The sequence below is a fragment of the Diadema setosum genome, chromosome 3 (assembly GCF_964275005.1).
Source record: "Diadema setosum chromosome 3, eeDiaSeto1, whole genome shotgun sequence".
Lineage (NCBI taxonomy): Eukaryota > Metazoa > Echinodermata > Echinoidea > Diadematoida > Diadematidae > Diadema > Diadema setosum.
This window is the reverse complement of record NC_092687.1, coordinates 17,943,426-17,963,296: the sequence shown is the minus strand read 5'-3', so window position 1 is coordinate 17,963,296 and position 19,871 is coordinate 17,943,426.

The following is a 19,871-nucleotide window of genomic DNA, read 5'->3' as shown; positions in this document are numbered from 1 at the left end:
AATAGACACACTTTCACATATCAAGTCTTTACATCTTTAAAGCAAACGCAATTTGTATTCTGATAGCAATTATTTCAGATGTCAATATTCGGTTAGTACATGTGAGACCAACAAGATGCACTGTAGGGCCCTATGCCAATCTGCTTTTAATGTTCATGAAATTATCATTTCTATCATTCTTACCGTATCTTTATCTAGAGTCGACGTGGGAAGATGTGGATTCTCCCTACAATAAACGGACAATCGACGATTAAAGGAAGTCTGTAAACAGCCTCATATCACATGACTTTATTCGTAGTACATTAGCCAGCACCTTTTTTTTTTCAATTCAATTCAATAAAGGTTTATTGACAATAAAAAAGAACATGCAGCTCATTAGCTGAAATTGTTCATTTTACAATTAAAACAGAAATACAACATTGTACAAAATAAATATATATATTTGTGAAATTGGCTATCGATATGAATATGAATGATGATGATACGCTTTACTTGAAAATAACTACCTTAATTTTGGGTGTTTTAGCATTAAATACTCTCACAAGTAAACGAACATCTTGCCTTTAAGATAAAATCGTGTCATCATTGCCATACATGGCTCCTGGAAAATAAAATATTGAAATTCTAACAATAGAGGGAGCCCCCTTTATCTAACTTAAAAAAAAACCCCAAAACTCTTGACTTGTAATTGGACACTACACGTACATGTTTTGTATCTAGGTTTGACATTATTTTATTTCCCATTGTGAGTCACCACGGTCGTATGATTACCACCACGTTCACTTTATATAGATACAATACTTCCTTAGAGAGCAGATACCCATGTCCACACGATTATTATCAGAACATCATTCTTTCCTCAAGTATTTCACCTGGCGAAAATATTTTATTCGCCAGGCACAGCTATACTAAATCTGTGTGTGTGTGTGTGTGTGTGTGTGTGTGTGTGTGTGTGTGTGCGCCCTCGCACCCGTGTATATAAAGTACTAGTGTACAAGTGAAGTTCAATGTGTATCAGGCTGGTGGATAGTGTCCACCTCTATGATGGTTTTCGTGTATGGTATAAGGCTGAGGTGTCTGTTGTGGGTGTATGACAACGATAAAACATAAGGAATGCATAATTACGGCGATTGACTTGACATACGCTGAAAGCGCTATCACAGACATACAGACAAGACAATAGTGTTAGAATTTCACTTCATTCATCCATTTTCCATAATATGGAAAAATCCTTCGACATTATCGAAGGAATACACAATTTTTATAAAGTAAAGATAACTAGACTGTTGAATAAACAATAGGAAGGCATACTGGGTTTGAATAGGTTCCTACAATAAAGTAAATACAAATACGCAGGACGTGTATGAAATAATATCAAACAACCATTGTGATCAGTTGCTGCAGCAGCTGCTGCACGTTTGCATGCAATAATCATATTAGTAACATACAGGTTACTTCAGATCTGCAGAGCTACCAAGTCTCACGCATTTTGCGTGAGACCAAGCATTTAGGTGCCACCTCACGATCTCACGCATGGCACCCATTTTTCTCACGCGTCAGGCGAAGCCTGGAACTTGGGCCTATAATAATGACCATATATAGCTAAAAAGATTAAAGGGGAAGGCTAGTAACTGATCAGTGGGAATCAGTGGAAATGCTGGGAGATGATTGTTTCAATCCTTGTAGGAGTCATTCAAGAGTTCATTGTATATCTATTGTTGTGTGAAAATGATTTGCTTCAGAACGGTCTCATATTCAAGTAATGTGCAGATTAATGCTCCGTCACTGACCAGGGACGCTAACCTGGAAGCATTAAACTGCACATTACTTGAATATGAGACCATTCTGAAGCAAATCATTTTCACACAACAATGATATACAATGAACTCTTGAATGAATCCCATAAGGATTGGAACTATCATCTCCCAGCATTTCCACTGATTCCCACTGATCAGTTACTAGCCATCCCCTTTAAAGTGATAGTTGCAAATGAAGGTATATTTCTCTTTTGTCTTATAGTCACTAAGTATGCACCTGATCGCACCATTAAGAGCTAAAAATTGAAAAAGCTCCCTACCATGGGACTCGGGCCACAGGGGGAAAAAACCCACCCACAACCTCGCTCGCGCGCATATTCGCATGCTGAGATGCCGAGTCTTGAAAATCTCACTCATAATTTTTTTGTTGAACTTGGCTTCCCTGGATCTGATCAGTTTTATTTCTGCATCCCATTGTCAACATGGTCAATACGATAACACACAAATTCACAAAGTGTCAGCAATATTGATATAGAATTTAAATAACGAAATTTTTATAACGAAAATTATTTACACTAAGTACAATTCAGGTCTTGAATTATCATTCACAATATTCTTTTGTGCTTTACCATTCGGCAGCAACGTAATTTCGAGATAACGAAATAGAACTGTCGGTATTGTATAGCTGAGGACCTCGCTATACGAGTGGCCCTTTTATGGATGAAAAATACGTCGAAAGAATAGAAATGGAGTTATGTCATGTTGACTGTACACTACAAAATATACTAATTTAGAGTAAAGTTTACAGAATAATTGGAAAACTAGGGGATTATATATTTATAAGCATAGCAGTATAGTAATGCGGGAGAAGATAACGGTTTTCTTCTGCTTCAGCAAAAAGTCCTGAGTATTGATGAAAGGCTAGACAATTTCAGGCGGAAATACCAAGGGTTAGTTGTAAAAGAAATTCAGAGGAAATTATTATGTAGCAATTTTTCACCCATAGCACGTTTCATTTGTGTTAAATTTGATAAATCTAACGTACCTGACAATTCAATTCAATTCGTTTAGAACTTGTGTAAGACTTAACTTGCTGGGTCTGGAACATTGATTCCGTTATATTAAATAGAGATCTGGGGTGCACTGCACTTGACAAAGGAAATGACGTCATAATTGCCCTTGCAGGATGGATCTCTGTTGTTCTGCCCTGTACGTATACTAGTAACGTGTGCCAATTGTCCTTGAATCAACAAAGGTTCTTTGTTTTCTGTACATGATTGATCAAGTGTCCGGTTTAGTCCGGTCTGCAGCAGCACACAGCTCTTGAAAAAAGAGAATGCTGTTTCGCCTGGCACGATAGCGTGCACGAATTGTCTATGAATCATCAAAGGTTCATTGTTTTCTGTACATGATTGGCCAAGTGTTGATGAAAACAATCAGATAATGAGTTTGCTGTTAAAGTGTGGGTGTTTTCATGACTTCACAGGAATGTTGGTAGATAGGTTGAAAATTAAAGATCAGGGTAACTTCATACAAAATCCTGTCAACAATACCATGGCTCACGAAAAAGAATTAAGAAGAAATATTCAAATTCTAACGTTAGAGGGAGGACGAGTCCCGAGTATACTCGGGCAAGCGTCTACGGGAAATGCGTGTCGTAGCAAAATCAGCCCGTCCTCAACGGGTTAAGCAGAGCAGACGATGATTTGCAACATAGTGAATGATTTGGGAGGCAATGTTACTTCCCCCTCCCCCTAATGGTAAGGACCTTTTGCAGTTGAACTGGAAATGTGACTTTCGGTTGTGGGATAGGCATGTTTTGTTTGTTCGATTATTCTGGTGGGATGGGGTTTCTTTACCCTGTTGGTATAGGCTGCAAGGGTGAGGAAAGCTTGTAAGGCCCGAGCATGACGCGTGAGACTTTGTAGTAGTATACCAAGCCTTGTCTGTACTGGAATTTCATGTTATGTATAGTGAAATTATTTATTTGTACATATTTTTCAAAGATTTTATGAGACATTGGTACATTACAGGACAAGTGGATTGAATGAATGTAGAATATCAGTAGAACACATAAGTAGTACGCATGAAAGTTTGAGAAAATTCGAATACTCTGTTCAAACTTCACGAATCTTTAAATTTTCTGTGCAGTCACTGTTGGAGGAGAAGACTATCATAGTGTGTGATGTCTCGTGCACACTGCATAAGAACAATACAAAGAGAAAAAATAACTATATATGTACGTGTATATATATATCCCTAGTTGGCACCTTAGGGAGACATATTGGGGAGAAGTGTCTTCATTAGGGAGACAACTGGTCATTAAGGAGACAATTTTCGTGTCTCCATTGCGTAAACTGCCATTGAACATGTAATAATAAATTTGCATATAAAACAAATGGAAATGTCTTCCAAATGACCCATCTAGGAGTATATATATATATATATATATATATATATATATATATATAATATGGAAAAACAAGTACACATTCAATCGACCTGTTAATGATATGCAAAGCGTAATTTCTTCTGCCTTTTGGAAGGGCAAGTCATATGTAATCTTTTATTAAGCCAAAAGTGAAAATAAGATGATGTTTTTAAAATATATATTTCTTCATATCGTTTTACACAATTACTGTCACATCACAAATTGTAGTAGTCCTCTCATCCAGTATAATGATGGCACTGAAACTTTAAGAGAATTTAGAAAAAAAATGATAATCAGGTACCCAATACTTGTTTATGGTCTCACTCATAGAACATTGCGTTATAGAAATTTTGTTGGATTCAGCATGCCAGAATTTCGGTTCACGTTCAATGATAAGATGCCTCTTGAATTCTCAATGTACCATAATACCACTAGATTATCATGTAAGACTTAAATGTTCGTATTTGCACAAATTGTCACAAGTCATATGTCAACTGACAATCACCCCCGCGCAGCACAAATGAAGAACGGAAAACAATGGTTAAGGCAAACAAAATAACAATGATTAATTTAAAATTATGACACTTAATTATCCTTTGTTCTAATGTTTATTCTACCTTGATTCTGATATTACTCTATGGAAAAATAAATAACAAGAATTGAAAGTCAATACACGGACTAGCTACCAGATGTAGGCGGCCATTGTTTTCCAACAACCACACTGCACAATGTACGATGCACGTGACTGACAATGCATGATCATTGAAATGTTTACCAAAGAATGAAGGACAAGAAACAACGACCAATGTACAAAGAGAATGTCGAAATCACAACAACATGCTTGCTTGCTTGCCTGAACAACCGAACAACTGAACAAACAAGGGACAGCCTCTGATCGAAGAAAAGGTCTGAGCGTTCTCTTTTTTTTTTACCCGACATTTTGAAGGAAAACTATACCGCTTATAATAGGTATCATTTTTACAAGCACTGATTGATTTCTGCTCGCACATAATAAGGTTGTGATCCCGAAGGTTTATCAAAAAATGTCGTTAAAAACATATCTTAATACACCCAAAAACATAATTTAGTCTTGAGCGTGTGGACGAAATAGTGTGCCAACGTACGAATTCCATGCAGGCGTTTGAGTAGACAGAACGCCACTAAGGTAAATTAGTGTGCTCTTCATTGAAATATCAACTTGTAAATATTACAAAGATCAGAGAATTTATATCAAAATAAATTATCTTTTATAAGATTACAATTTTGACACTGTGTTAGACATTATCCGTCTTCCTCAATCAATACACTTATTAGCGTTTTAATAGACAGTACTTCTCCTCGATGTCATAACTGTCCGATCAAATCCGTTTTTCTATACATCCGTTTTTGTATAAATCGCCGTATAGAAAAACGCCCCCATTTTCTATACATTTTTTTCTACACTGTCAATGACATACAATATTGAATTATTGCTGATGTCTAGAACAATCAGTCGCTCAATTCTGAAATGATTTTGAGAGGCGCTTCAAAATCTCGTCTTGAATTATTAACTGTTTACAGTGCAACTTAAGTGCTATAATATTGGTACATCAATCATAGAAGTGTTTTTTTGTGTGTGTGTGTCTTCTTTAAATTTACAGGATACGCTAATGAAAGAAGAATAATTGCCTTACAAGAGTTACGAGGTTGCGTGATACGTCACACGATTTTATTGTCTCCTTCATTTCCTAACGTTTGATCGAAATGATAACTACGGAAGCTCTAAAGTGCCATTCGACTTGGAGACTTGGCGAGATAATCTATCTTGTCAAGTCAACATAATAGCTCTATCATGTCGACTTATCAACTTTATAAGTTGACATGGAGACAAAAATTATCATGTCAAGTCGACATCTAAAAAGTTACATGTCGTCATGGTGAGATAAGGTATCTTGCCAAGTCGACATTGAAAAAAGTTACATGTCGTCAAAGTGACATAATGTATCTTGCCAAGTCGACATCTAAAAATGTCGTCATGTCGTCATGGTGAGATAAGGTATCTTGCCAAGTCAACATCGAAAAAAGTTACATGTCGTCATGGTGACATAATGTATCTTACCAAGTCGACATCTAAAAAGTTACATGTCGTCATGCCTACATAACGTATCTTGCCAAGTCGACATCTGAAAAGTTACATGTCATCATGGCGACATAACCTACAGCGGAAATTTTCAACGCAGTCCCACAATAGCTGTGTATAGTGATTATGTATATAATATGTATATACTAGGTGTAAAAAAAAACACATTTGACACTTTTGTTTGTTAATAACTCAACAGTTATAACTCGTATTGGACTGAGGTTTTCAAAGTGTAAAACTGAAGGATGTCAAATTTATTTGGAATAACTTTTGTAAAGTTTGCTTCTTTAATATTCTTGAAATAATGTTCTGAATATTTAATTAGATTTTCACTTTTTGAAAAATCAAGGCCAACCAAAAATCTGTGTGAGTCAGTAACTAATTCAGAGCACAACAATGGCCATTGTGCACTGCAGGCAAAATTCCAGAGCACCTCTTTTAGCGCAGTCATGAATCATTAATGACACTGGATACCAAAAGGTTGGCAGAAAATGACTGGTGTAACACACAGTGGCAATTGTTGTGTTCTGAATTAATCACAGAAACACACAGATTTTGTGGTCTCATTTTTCAAAACGTGTAATCCTAATTAAATATTCCGAGCATTATTTTAAGAATATTAATGAAGTAAATTTCACAAAACTTATTCCAAATAAACATGACATCTTTTACAATTTGAAAACCTCAGCTGGATACAAGTTAACACTTTTGAGTTTTCTTTTTTTGACAAGTAGTACATCATAAATCTATAGTAAACATCTATAGACTTTATGTTGTATAAGCATGAATACAAAATCAATATACACAGTTAGCTATGTGTGGGACAGCAATGAAAATTGTTTGCTGAAGGTATACCAACTTTGATAGGGGCTAGAAAACAAACAAAAAATAATACACCTCCAGTTTTTGTCGAGCCCACTGGAGGTGAGGGGTGACTAAGGGATCGTCTGCGGCGTCTGTCCGTCCGTCCGTCCGTAACGCTACCAAAACTTGAATAACTGTACTCAGGCTTCAATTTCAGTCAAACTTACACATTTTACCAAACAGAAAAGTCACCAAGGTCGAAGGCTACAGACAGGGGTCAACCAACTTTTAAGGGCCAATGTCAAATTTTTTAGGGCGCGTTTCGATGATGACTCAGAACTTTTGATCTACATGTCTGCTTGCAACCAAACTTAGGTGGTAGATGTCTCTTGGGGAGTTAAAGGTCACCACAATATGAAAGGTCGCAGACAGGGGTCAACAAACTTTAAGGGGCCAATGTCAAGATTTTTAGGGCGCGTTTCGATTATGGTTCATAACTTTCGATCTACTTGTATGCTTGCAACCAAACTTAGGTGGTAGATGTCTCTTGGGGAGTTGAAAGTCACCACAAGGTCAAACGAACTTTCAGGGGCCAATGTCAAGTTCTTTAGGGCTTGTTTTGATTATAGCTCATTTCCAAAGCAAGTCGCTATTATGGTTCATATACACTTTGCCTTGATTCCACTTTTTATAACAATCAAAATTAGATTTCTAAAAATGTGTTGTAGTACGTTTGTGGGCGAGACACATTTCGGCACTTGCCTTGTTTAATATTTTGTAGAAATAATGTCGGGATCCATATACTTAAAAATTGGCTCAAGTTTGCACGATCTTCAAGGTCAAATTCAAGGTCAAAACAAAGGACAAAAGGTCATTACTCGTTAAATTGCCTCTACGTCAAAAATAACACATTTTTCTAAAAGTTCCTTCTATTCCCTTTCCAATGATAAAAATTCAGATCTTTTCCCAGTTTTGTGCCATAGGTCTCATATTTTCCCACATAGGGGCAAGATACCTTATCACCATGATGACATGAAACTTTTTAGATGTCGACTTGGCAAGATACATTATATTACCATGACGACATGTAATTTTTTCGATGTTGACTTGGCAAGATACCTTATCTCACCATGACGACATGTAACTTTTTAGATGTCAACTTGGCAAGATACATTATGTCACCATGATGACATGTAACTTTTTAGATGTCGACTTGGCAAGATACATTATCACACCATGACGACATGTAACTTTTTAGATGTCGACTAGGCAAGATACCTTATCTTACCACGACGACATGTAACTTTTTAGATGTGACTTGGCAAGATATGTTATGTTGCCATGACGACATTTAAATTTTCAGAAATCGACTTGACTTGATAATTTTTGTCTCCATGTCAACTTGTAAAGTTGATAAGTCGACATGATAGAGCTATTATGTTGACTTGACAAGATGAATTATCTCGGCAAGTCTCCAAGTCGAAGGGCACTTTAAAGCTTCCGTAGATAACAGCTTCAAGTGGTAAGAAATGATTTCACCCTTTAAAGGGACTGTACAGTACTGGTTGATGTGGGGATTCATGTTTATAACATTCCTAAGTGAGATAATGAAAAATCTCTTATGGAATATGAAAGAGCATGTAATTTTAAGACGGATTCAACGTTTATTTGATGAAAATTGTTTTTCAAATAGATGAGATGTATAAAGAAATGATAATAATAAAAGGCGACAAGCCACGCCTTTTATTAGGATCTCTTTGCTTCACCTTTTTTTTTGTTGATATCTCATCCATTTCAAAACCGATTTTCATCAAAATACCCCTTACAATTGCATGCTCTTTGACATCTCATAGAGTGGTTTCTGAATATCTCGCAACGCGTTAAAAGCTAAATCCTCACCTCAACCAGAACTGTACACACCTTTTAACCTTTTTTTTTTTCCTCGCGCAAGATCGATCGACGTCAGGCTCGCTGTAACTACCAACCTTACAACATTTATATAGTAACCTTTTCTTTTTGTTTTTGTTTTTTGTTTTCTTTTCTTTGTCTTTTCTCTTTCTTTTTTATATTCTCGACGTTTATATTTCCCCAATTCACTGATTGTCATTCCTTTCAATTGTAAATACCAAGTAAGAATTCATCTCAGATCAGCATCTGGGAATCTACACCCTACAAGCAATGGTTTTATGTAGATTCGTCATATTTCACATGTTTAATTGTCTTAATGCTATATTTGACAATTCACCCATGCATTTTTTGTTATGTTCATGGTTTATTTCTTAAACGTGGAATATGGAACAATAAAAACAAACAAACAAAACAAACCTTTATCACTTGCTTGAATCTTATGTTTTCATTAGTGTCGATTGGCAGGAACAAGATGCAAACTTCTACTCTGTCTTTGTTCTGGCCAGATTTTGATTTCTTTGGCTCGTGTGTCGTCGGGAAGTGAAAAGATAATTCTGACAAAAGTGTGACTTTGGATAAAAGGAATTGGTCCCTACTGAGATTTTGCACTCCTTGTATTCAGAGCTGTTTTAAGGCACATAATTGATTTTTCGTTCTTAAAGGGAAGGTATTATTGGTTGAGATGAGGATTTAGATTTTATTATTTTTTTTGCGAGATTCTTAAAGACCATTTATGAAATGCCAAAGAGGAGACGTTCTATGAGGAATTCAACTTTTGTTTAATGAAAATAGGTTTTGAAATGACTGAAATATCCCAAACAGAGTAAAACAAAGCAATCCTAATGAAACGTTGGTCCCACCTTTTTTATTGGGATCACTCTGTTTTGGATATCTAAGTCATTTCAAAACCATTTTTCATGAAATAGACTTTGAATTCCTCATTCTTTCGGCTTTCGGCTAAAATCAGTCTGTCATCAGAATAAAAACCCACTAAGTATTTATTTCACGTTTTCAGGGATACTTTATGCGGCCTTCGGTCTCTTGAAAATTGATAATAATAGAACTGCAGTGCCTTTTGTAACTGCAAGGTCGCTAGCAAACCGTATTGTAAATTACTTTATCTTTCTTTATGAACCTTCTGATAATTTGTAGTCATATCAGTGTATTTCCAGTTAAGAGCAATGTATAGTGCCTATCTCAAAATACATCTTTACCAATGGAAATCGCATTTATTTATTTTTTTCATTTACTATTGCGAGTCATTTCCCTGTGTAAGTAAAAGAGTGTTATGACCCCAAAGTAGCCATTCTCTATTAGCAAAAAAAAAAAAAAAATCAAAGTGAAAAACAACATAAAACAAAAGATATTTGATAGCTAATAGTTTGTTAGTGCGTCGCACTTAAATATCAAAGCAAATAAATGGTCATAGTTTGAATCGAATAATAATAATGTCAAGATAAATTGATGTAACAATTATCATTATCATCATTTTAGTACCACACCACCATCATCTGGGGCCCGTTGCATAAAACTCCAACGGGATTTTTTTCCGGTTGAAATCACAAAATTCCGGTTGGAAGCTTCCAACCAGAGTTTTTATGCAACGGATTTTACATTCTTAGATTAGCAACCTTAAAAAAAATTCAGGTTGGGCAAATCCCAACCTGAATTTTCTAAGGTTGCTAAAAAGTTTTATGCAACGGGACCCTGGTAGCTTAAAAAATTGACACTCAATCCACAGTGACAAGGATCGATTAGATACTATAGAACATGATAGCGATTAGCAAAAACTTTGATCAAAGATTTGAGAATGATGGTAAAAGAATGAGAGAGTTATGACTTTCAACTTGAAAAAAGCTCAAAGATTCACGATTACTGACTGGAAGAGATCGCACGACAGTTTGAGATCACCGCGCACGGAACGTTGTTTGTCGGTGGGCACTCTCTAGAGATTTGTGAACCCGTGTTTGCCTTTTGATTCACGCACAAGCAGTTTCGTTTCGTCCCTCAACTTTGATAGTGCTTCTCCATTATCTGTCAATTTTCGGAGGCGGAGAAACGAAGACGTCAGAAACAATACCAATGGTATGGTTCACACAAATAGCATGGTTCAATGATTCAAACGCAGCCGAGAATTCGTCTCCTATAAAGACGTTGTTACATGAGCCTCAGAAGTCACTGATTGTCCTCTGAGGACGATGTGCGACCTCATTTTACGTTCGTCATGACAACTCCACCACCTCACTGAGATTGGGCTGCAAAGAAAATTACAACCTCTTTGGGAACAAAAGCATTGCCTCCACAGTCTTCCAAATTCCTCGCAGCACAGTGATCAAGCGCTTGTCCTTGAAAAGGTAATATTTTTTCCTTTGTAGGTATTAGAATCTTTAATTGAAATAGACTGATTCTTCACGAAGATATGAATCAACAAATCAGTGATTGTATGAATGGGGGTAAATGTGAATTCGTTTGCATGTGTGTTTGACATTGGATAATGATTGGGAGTGTTATGGTTTCGGTTGCGGTCGTTAAGTTTATTGAAAATAATAGCGGCCATTCTTGTTTAGCGCCGTATCCACAGAAGTGCGCAAATTTTAGTTGTTCTTTTCATATTCATTTCAATGATCGCTTTATATAATCTAAAAAGACTGAAATACTTGCAAGTTTGGGACTTGCAACATCTATACCTCATGGCAATGTGTGCAGTTGCAAATGAGAGAGACAATAATATTAATTGCCCGGATACGGCCAGGAATTCATCTCCAAGCGCGGCAAGCTGAAGGGTCAGAGGATGTCAATCGTAGAGGATCTGCCAGCACGGAACTAGAAACTCCTCAGTGAGGTAAGGGCAAATGAAAAGGTCGAGCAGGCATGGAGCAGAGACGGTCTTATCTAAATTACGTGCTACTGAAAGGAACAAACAATCAAACAAGACTGGTCCACAATACAAAAGACATCAAAGAGATGCGACTTTTAACATTCACGATATAACTTTCAAGTCTCGACCATCTTATCTCCTGGTGGAGCTTTAACTTTATCTTCTGCATACTTAAAGACTTTTGAATTCTTTCTGACTCTTTGATGTGATTTTTCTGTTTTATTACATTTTGTACGTGATTTTTTTTCCCTGTATCTCAGTAGTGCTTTGGGTGAGTCCTAACGTGTGCATTTTTTGTGATGTTTCTGTGTGTGTATATTTCATTTTCATCCATGCTTTCCAAAAAAATTGCAGAATTAAGACATGAACTTGTCCAACTACAGTGATCACCATTTTTTTGATTATAATGAATTCCATCGACGCTGTGTATTTGACATATGATTATGTTTGCATTCAAAATAAGTAATACATTTTAAAACATATATCCAGATATTGACTTCTTAGAAATATCCAATTCATACAGATGTTATACTCCGTGTGAATTCAATCTGAGTTTGATGACAGATCTGGTCTAAGCTTTAAAACATTTCAACTCCCGAAGTTTGCAGAAAAAACTTTGATACTATTCATGATTTTTATATCATCACTAAAACATTCTTTTTCTGTTATAGCAATTTCTGAAATTTGGAAGTTGATACTCCTATAATCCCGTAGAAATTACAAGGATATACTTCCATAAATTCTAAAAGGTACTATGGGAGAGGGGGTGGGTATTTTGGACAGTATCAAATTTAAGACCAGAACTGATATCCTCTAAACTGGATAAAGAGAAGGGTTGTTGTGAATATCTTTTTGTTCATTTTGAGGGCAGTAATAACAACTCCATTGAAGGTGTGATAAATAGAAAAAACCAGGATGAAACATGGATCGATTTTTTTTTTCTTTTTTACATTAGACCTCTTTGTACTATTTCAAATGAACGCAGAAATATATATATCTTAGGTGATTTTTAATACACATTTAAAGGGAACTTGTTTAGATCAAGAAGCCCAATGTTTTATAAATCTCAACTCCTCCTATGGTTTGATCCCTTTAATTGATACTCCTACTCGTATAAAACGGAATAGTGAAACACTTATTAATAATTTTGCACCAATGTTGTTAAGTTCTGAGTTGGATTGTGGCAGTTTTTATGCGGATATTACTGATCATTTACCAATTTTTGTGTCTGCAAATACGACTATATTAAAACATGAGAAAAGATCTAAGGAGAAAATTAATCGTAAAATATCAGATGAAGGTTTAACAAAGGTGAAATACGAACTTAGTAATACATGTATAGATTGGTCTTCTGTATACTCAACTCCTAATGCAAATGAAGCTTATAATATATTTCTGTTTTTGTTAATTTCAGTGGTAGATAGAAATTTGCCCTTGAAGAAAAAGAGTAGAGTAAGGAAACTATGGATTACCCCAAAACTGTTAAGATATATAAAGCAAAAAAAAATAATAAAATGGAAAAGATAGTTTTGAATGATAAAACTGCAATAAATGAAAGGAAATAATTTTATAAAATGTATAGAAATAAAGTAAATAGTTTAAGTCATGCTAAAAAAAAATATATCGTAAATGAGTGTTACAAAATAGAAATGATGTCAAAGTTATTTGGTCAATGATAAAAGATATTTTGAAAAAATCTAAGAAAGACTTATCTGATTATTTTGTAAGTGATAATAAGGAAGTAAATAATGCTCAGATAATTGCGAATGAATTTAATATTCATTTTGAAAATTGTAAAACTGCATTCGATTCATTGTCTGAAAATATGACATGTATTTGCACATTTGATACTTACCTCACAGATCATTTTTGGAAGTCATTTTATTTTTAACCCATAGATGAATGTAAGCTGAGAGAAATTTATAAATCATTGAAAAATAGTTTTTCATTTGATGTTCATTATTGAAATGTATACATAATGAACCCTTTTTAGAAACCTTTACTTTATATATTTAATTTATCTTTACAAACTGGTACAGTTCCCCAAAAACTGGATATTGCGAAGATAGTACCTGTGCATAAGACAGGAGAATATGGCACGCCATTCGCCCAATACTTCCGAAAAACTATGTTTATCGCCGATAAACACTGTTTATCGAAAAACACGTTATTCGGAGAAACTATGTTTTTCGATCGATGAAATAAGTTTTTCGAGCGATAAACATAGTTTATCGCGAAAAAACTATGGTTTTTCGGAAAGAAAAATGTTTATCGGCCGATAAACACAGTTTTTCGAGCGATAAACATAGTTTATCCGAATAAAGTATTTTTCGATAAACAGTATTTATCGATAAACACTGTTTATCGGCGGCTCGATAAACATAGTTTATCAGAAAAGCAATGTTTATCGGCCGATTATACACAGTTTTTCGAGCGATCAACATATTTTATCCGAAAAACAATGTTTATCACTCGATAAACATAGTTTTCCATCATAAACTATGTTTATCGCTGATAAACAATGTTTTCGGCACATAAACATAGTTTATCGCTCGAAAAACTGTGTTTATCGGTCGATAAACGTTTTTCTGAAAAACTATGTTTATCGAGTGATAAACAGAGTTTTTCTGGAAAAAACTTTGTTCATCGGGTGATAAACTTTAATAGTTTATCGAACGAAAAACATTGTTTATCGCCGATAAACAGTGTTTTTCGGCGATAAACATAGTTTTCCGGAATTGGGCAAATGGCGTGCCATAGGAGAATCTCATTTATTTGATATTTATCGACCTATATCAATATTACCATGTTTTTCGAAAATGATATAAAATGTATATATATTCGGGCTTTTTATTTATTTTTTTCCATTTAATAACATCCTTTGTAATAATCAGTATGGTTTTAAAAGAAACCATGGCACTGGCCATGCTTTGATAAAACTCCAAGATACAGTTGTTTAAGCTTTGAATATGAATTATTTTACATTTGGATTTTTAAAAATTTTTTCAAAGCCTTTTGATATTGTAAATCATAAAATATTATTGTATAATTTACATTATTATGGTATTCGTGGGACCCCTTTTAAATGGTTCTCAAATTATTCAACTAACCGTTTTCAATACACAATTTTTAGAAATCGTTCTTCACCTTTAATTGCAATCAATTATGGTGTCCCTCAAGGTTCTATTTTAGTTCCTTTGTTGTTTTTGATATATATTAATGATATAATCAATTCTTGTTTAAATTTTGATTCTATATTATACGCAGATAGCATTACTGTATTTTACACCCCACCTGGAATTGAAAATTTCAAGGATGATATTGAGTTTGAGTTAGAAAAAGTTAGTGAATGGTTTAAAAGTAATAAGTTGATTGTTAATTTTGACAATACTAGTTTTGTTGTATTGTATACAAAGACTGGAGAGTGATTATTGTAAAACACTCGATGTGCCTTTATAAGTACTCATACATATAACTGAGAGAACTTATTTTATACAAGGCCTCAAGGCTTTCCTCTAGTTCTCTTTTTCATTTCAAAGAACTGTTTGATATGGCAAAATAATCTACATAAACACTAATTTTGTTTGTCTGCATTATGTCCTTGATCTCATTTTGATTGATTTTTTTTGTTTTGGTTCTTTGTAACACTGATCTTTTATTGGAATGAATAAACGATAGAACGAAACGAACGAACGAAATTCCTAGCATGCGTCAATGGCGATTTACAGTGCAAATGTAAAGGCAGCTGCATATTTTCAATCCGTTTTTTTTTTTTTTTTACGTTTCCAGATTTCAGTATGTTGTATCTTGTTAAATTGTCTGTTGAATATATGGTAACGTTTTCCGATTTGATAGAAATCTTCATGACCTTTCTTTTTAGTTTGCGAAATGCCAGTTAACTCTTTGCTTGCCACAGAAATTCCCTGCCCATAGGTTTGTACGCGAAATATGTGCAAATCTTACTCATCGGCACAGGAAGGGTTAACGTGACTTTATTCACTGAGCAGCAGCTCACTTGTCCTTGGCTAGATTTCTCTCAGATTTTAATAGGACCCTTTGGGCTTTCAGTTTGTGGCCACTGATTGCTATTAAAAGTGCATGTCGCAGTCAACGTCCGAAATGTGGATGACTTTGAAACTCAACCTTCAATTTACTTAGATTTTGTGCGATACACATCTTCTATTGGCAATGCCTGTAGATTTTGGTCAACAAGATGACGAGTATGAATCCCTGTGTTCTGATAAACATCTCACATATTACGTGGCTAATCGTTCCCAATCACGAATGAAACAGATGACCCTAATTTGTCAGCGTTGACAAATATCTGTCGTCTAGTTTCATTCTGTATTTGAACAGACACAGACAGCTTTTACATGGTACTGAACAGAAACGTAGATAATGCAAGATTGAGAAATATAAGAAAAAGAAATAAAAAACCTCTTCAGGCATGCCCAAAATGGCCGCATTCACTAGTTTTCTCTTAATTTTTCAACTAGGTCACCCCTACACATTTTTTTATGCCTAGATATATTTTGAGACAGAATAAGAATCCAATAAAATTCTTCTTTAGAGAAAAAAAAAAAAACGTGTAAGTACAAGTGAAATTCATGCGCTGTTCCCGAAATCAAAAGCGGTGCCCCATTACGACCATTTCTGTGTTTGTTTGTTTGTGTGTGTTTTTTTTTTCATCACTCTGCAAGTAGGCTACCCAACAAAGCATCTAAATATATTTGGAGCTTAGGGACCTTGATAGAATGCAGAATATGTATTCACACTATATCATAGAGTGAAATTGATGCCCTGTCTGAGAGTACTTAAAGCTCCTGCTCATTTGTATCATTGGTTTATATCAAGTTTAAAAGTAAAATTCTAACAATTGTTTGAATTTTGTATACATATGATTTTACAGGCATATTGTTACATAGTCATTGTCTTTAATATAGACATGGTTGATAGAGGTACATCTGATTGTATGTATCGTGATTCTCTTCGCAATCACTTTATGGTTCTTTTTCTCGTACATATATAACAAGTTACTATTTAGATGATATTTGCTGTATATAAGTACACATTTTGGTACCCCTGGCAGACTGCCAAATACTGTTGTAGGTTTTTTTTTTCCCCATTAATTCTTCCCGCATATTCCAGACAATTTTTTCTAGTTCTGTATACGGTGACTCTAGTTTCAAGTAAATAATTTAGACGCTGCACTCTTTATCACATACACTCAAGATGAATGCACACGCACGCACGCTCAGCGCACATGCACACACAGACACCTGCACTTGCACTCAGACCTCTTCCCACGACCCTTCAGTTTCTACTCATACCCCCACACCGACAATGATCCCTCATGGTATGATCTTTGATGATCAAAGATTGAATGACTCCGAAAGTGGTTATTACACAACTGACGAGTTTAATGCACTGACAAAACAAAATAAATTTCAATCATTTTTAGATTTGTTTAGTCTTCTTGACATCAATGCCAGAAGTTTAAATAAGAATTTTGATTCTATAGAATCATTTCTTTCCTCCTTACAAAATTTTCAATTTAGTATAATTGGCATATCAGAAACTTGGCTTAATACTAATTCACCACCAATATCTAATTTAGAGCATTATCGAATGTATCGTTCTGATCGTTACTTAGGTAAGGGAGGTGGGGTTGCTTTCTACATTAAAAATAACATTGATATAAAAGTCAGGCATGACTTACATATCGAGGGTACGGAAAATATTTTTGTTGAAATTTTGAACAGTAAAGCAAAAAATATAACAATAGGTAATATATATAGGTCCCCAAGAAATAACATTGTTTTTTTAGAAAGTTTTGATCAAATTTTGAGTATTTTTTCTTAAGAAAAGAAAGACACTTTTATAATGGGAGATTTTAATATTAATCTTTTGAATAATTCTGATTATCATACAATGCAGTTGTTAAGTTTATTGGCAACTTATTTATTTCAACCACATATCAGCAACCCAACAGGAATTTCTAGTATATCAAAAACTGTTATTGATAACATATTTTCAAATGTAATAAACACAGAATTTACAAATGATATATTTTATTATGATATATCCGATCATTCACCTGTTTTTACCATCAACAATATTTTTTTTTTTTGCAAACAAAACAATATTTTGATAATAAAAAATCTCAAATGTATTATACGGAAACAGAAAGTAACATGAATTCTTTGATATTTGATTTAGCGCAGGAAGAATGGGGCGTTGTATTTGATGAAAGCAATGCTGATACTGCTTATGAAAAATTTATCAGCAGATTATTGTATTATTATCACAAAAATATTCCTTTGGTTAATTAACGGAAACCTTTAAAGAAAAATAGACAACCCTGGATTACCAAAGGTATTATGCGGTCTATATCGACCCGTAATAAGTTATATAAGCAAACAATAAAGAATAAAAATGATAATATTTTATTTATGAAATACCGGAAATATAGAAATCATTTAACATCAGTGATAAGATTGTCCCGAAAATTGTATTATTCAACTAATATAGAAAAAAATAAGGATAATCTTTTTTTCATTGAGGAAAACTGTCACTGCTCTTATGGGAAAGACGGTAAAAGAAACTACCAACTCTATCATCATTGACAATGAGGAAATTACTGATTTTACCACAATTGCCAATCCATTTAATGATTATTTTATAAATATTGGTCCTAGTTTATTATCTAATATGAATTCATGTAATACACATTTTACTGATTATTTACCCAATCCTTGTGAAAGTTCATTATTTCTCACGCCTACTATAATGATCATGAAATAATCAATGTTGTCCAGAATCTGAAAACATCTAAATCGAGTGGGCATGATGGTCTTAGTGTTCATTTATTGAAACAAATAATTTTTTACATTGCAAGCCCCCTAACCCACGTATTTAATATGTCTTTTTCAACAGGCATTTTTCCGAACTCATTCAAACTTGCAAAAGATATTCCTATTTATAAAGAAGATGACTTTAAATTAATGAGCAATTATGGACCAATTTCATTATTACCAAATATATCCAAAGTTCTTGAAAAAATTGTGTATAAAAGGTTACATCAGTTTTTACAAACCAATAATTTATTGATACCCAATCAATTTGTATTTAGAAGTGGATATTCTACTGGTTATGCAATCGTTCTATTGTGTGATAAAATAAATGAAGCTTTTGCTGATAAGAAGTATGTTATAGGTATATACATCGATTTGTCGAAAGTATTCGACACCATCGACCATGAAGTATTGATACATAAACTTAATACGTATGGAGTACGAGGTCACGCTCTTCTCTGGTTTATAAATTATTTGCAAAACCGTCAACAGTATGTTAGTTTTCAGTCTTATAAATCACAGAAACTTGATATTAAATGTGGGGTACCTCAAGGCTCCATTTTAGGGCCTCTGTTGTTTAACATCTATGTAAATGATATTATAAGTTCTTCTCCATCTTTGAATTTTATACTTTTTGCTGATGACACATCCATTATTACATCAGATTATGATATAGGGACCCTTGTTAATCGTTTGAACACTGAATTATTGAACATATTGAATTGGTTTAAATCAAACAAGTTATCTTTGAATGTTAACAAGACAAATTTTGTTCATTTTAGAAAACCCTACTCGCAGGATCTTAATGTCAACATATCAATTGATGGGTTTTCTCTTTGCGAGAAACAGGTTATTAATTTTTTTTTTGGCATTACAATCGATTCTCATTTGAAATGGAACGAACATATATCCTGTCTACAAAGGACCCTATCAAGAAATATTGACGTACTCTGGAAGTTGAAAGATCTCTTATCAGAACGATCCCTGATTATTTTATATAATTCTTTAATTTTGCCTCATATATTGTATTCAAATATTGTATGGGAAAATTGTAGTATTACTAAACTGAATTCATTGTATTTACTCCAAAAGCGTGCTATTCGCATTATTACTAATTCCA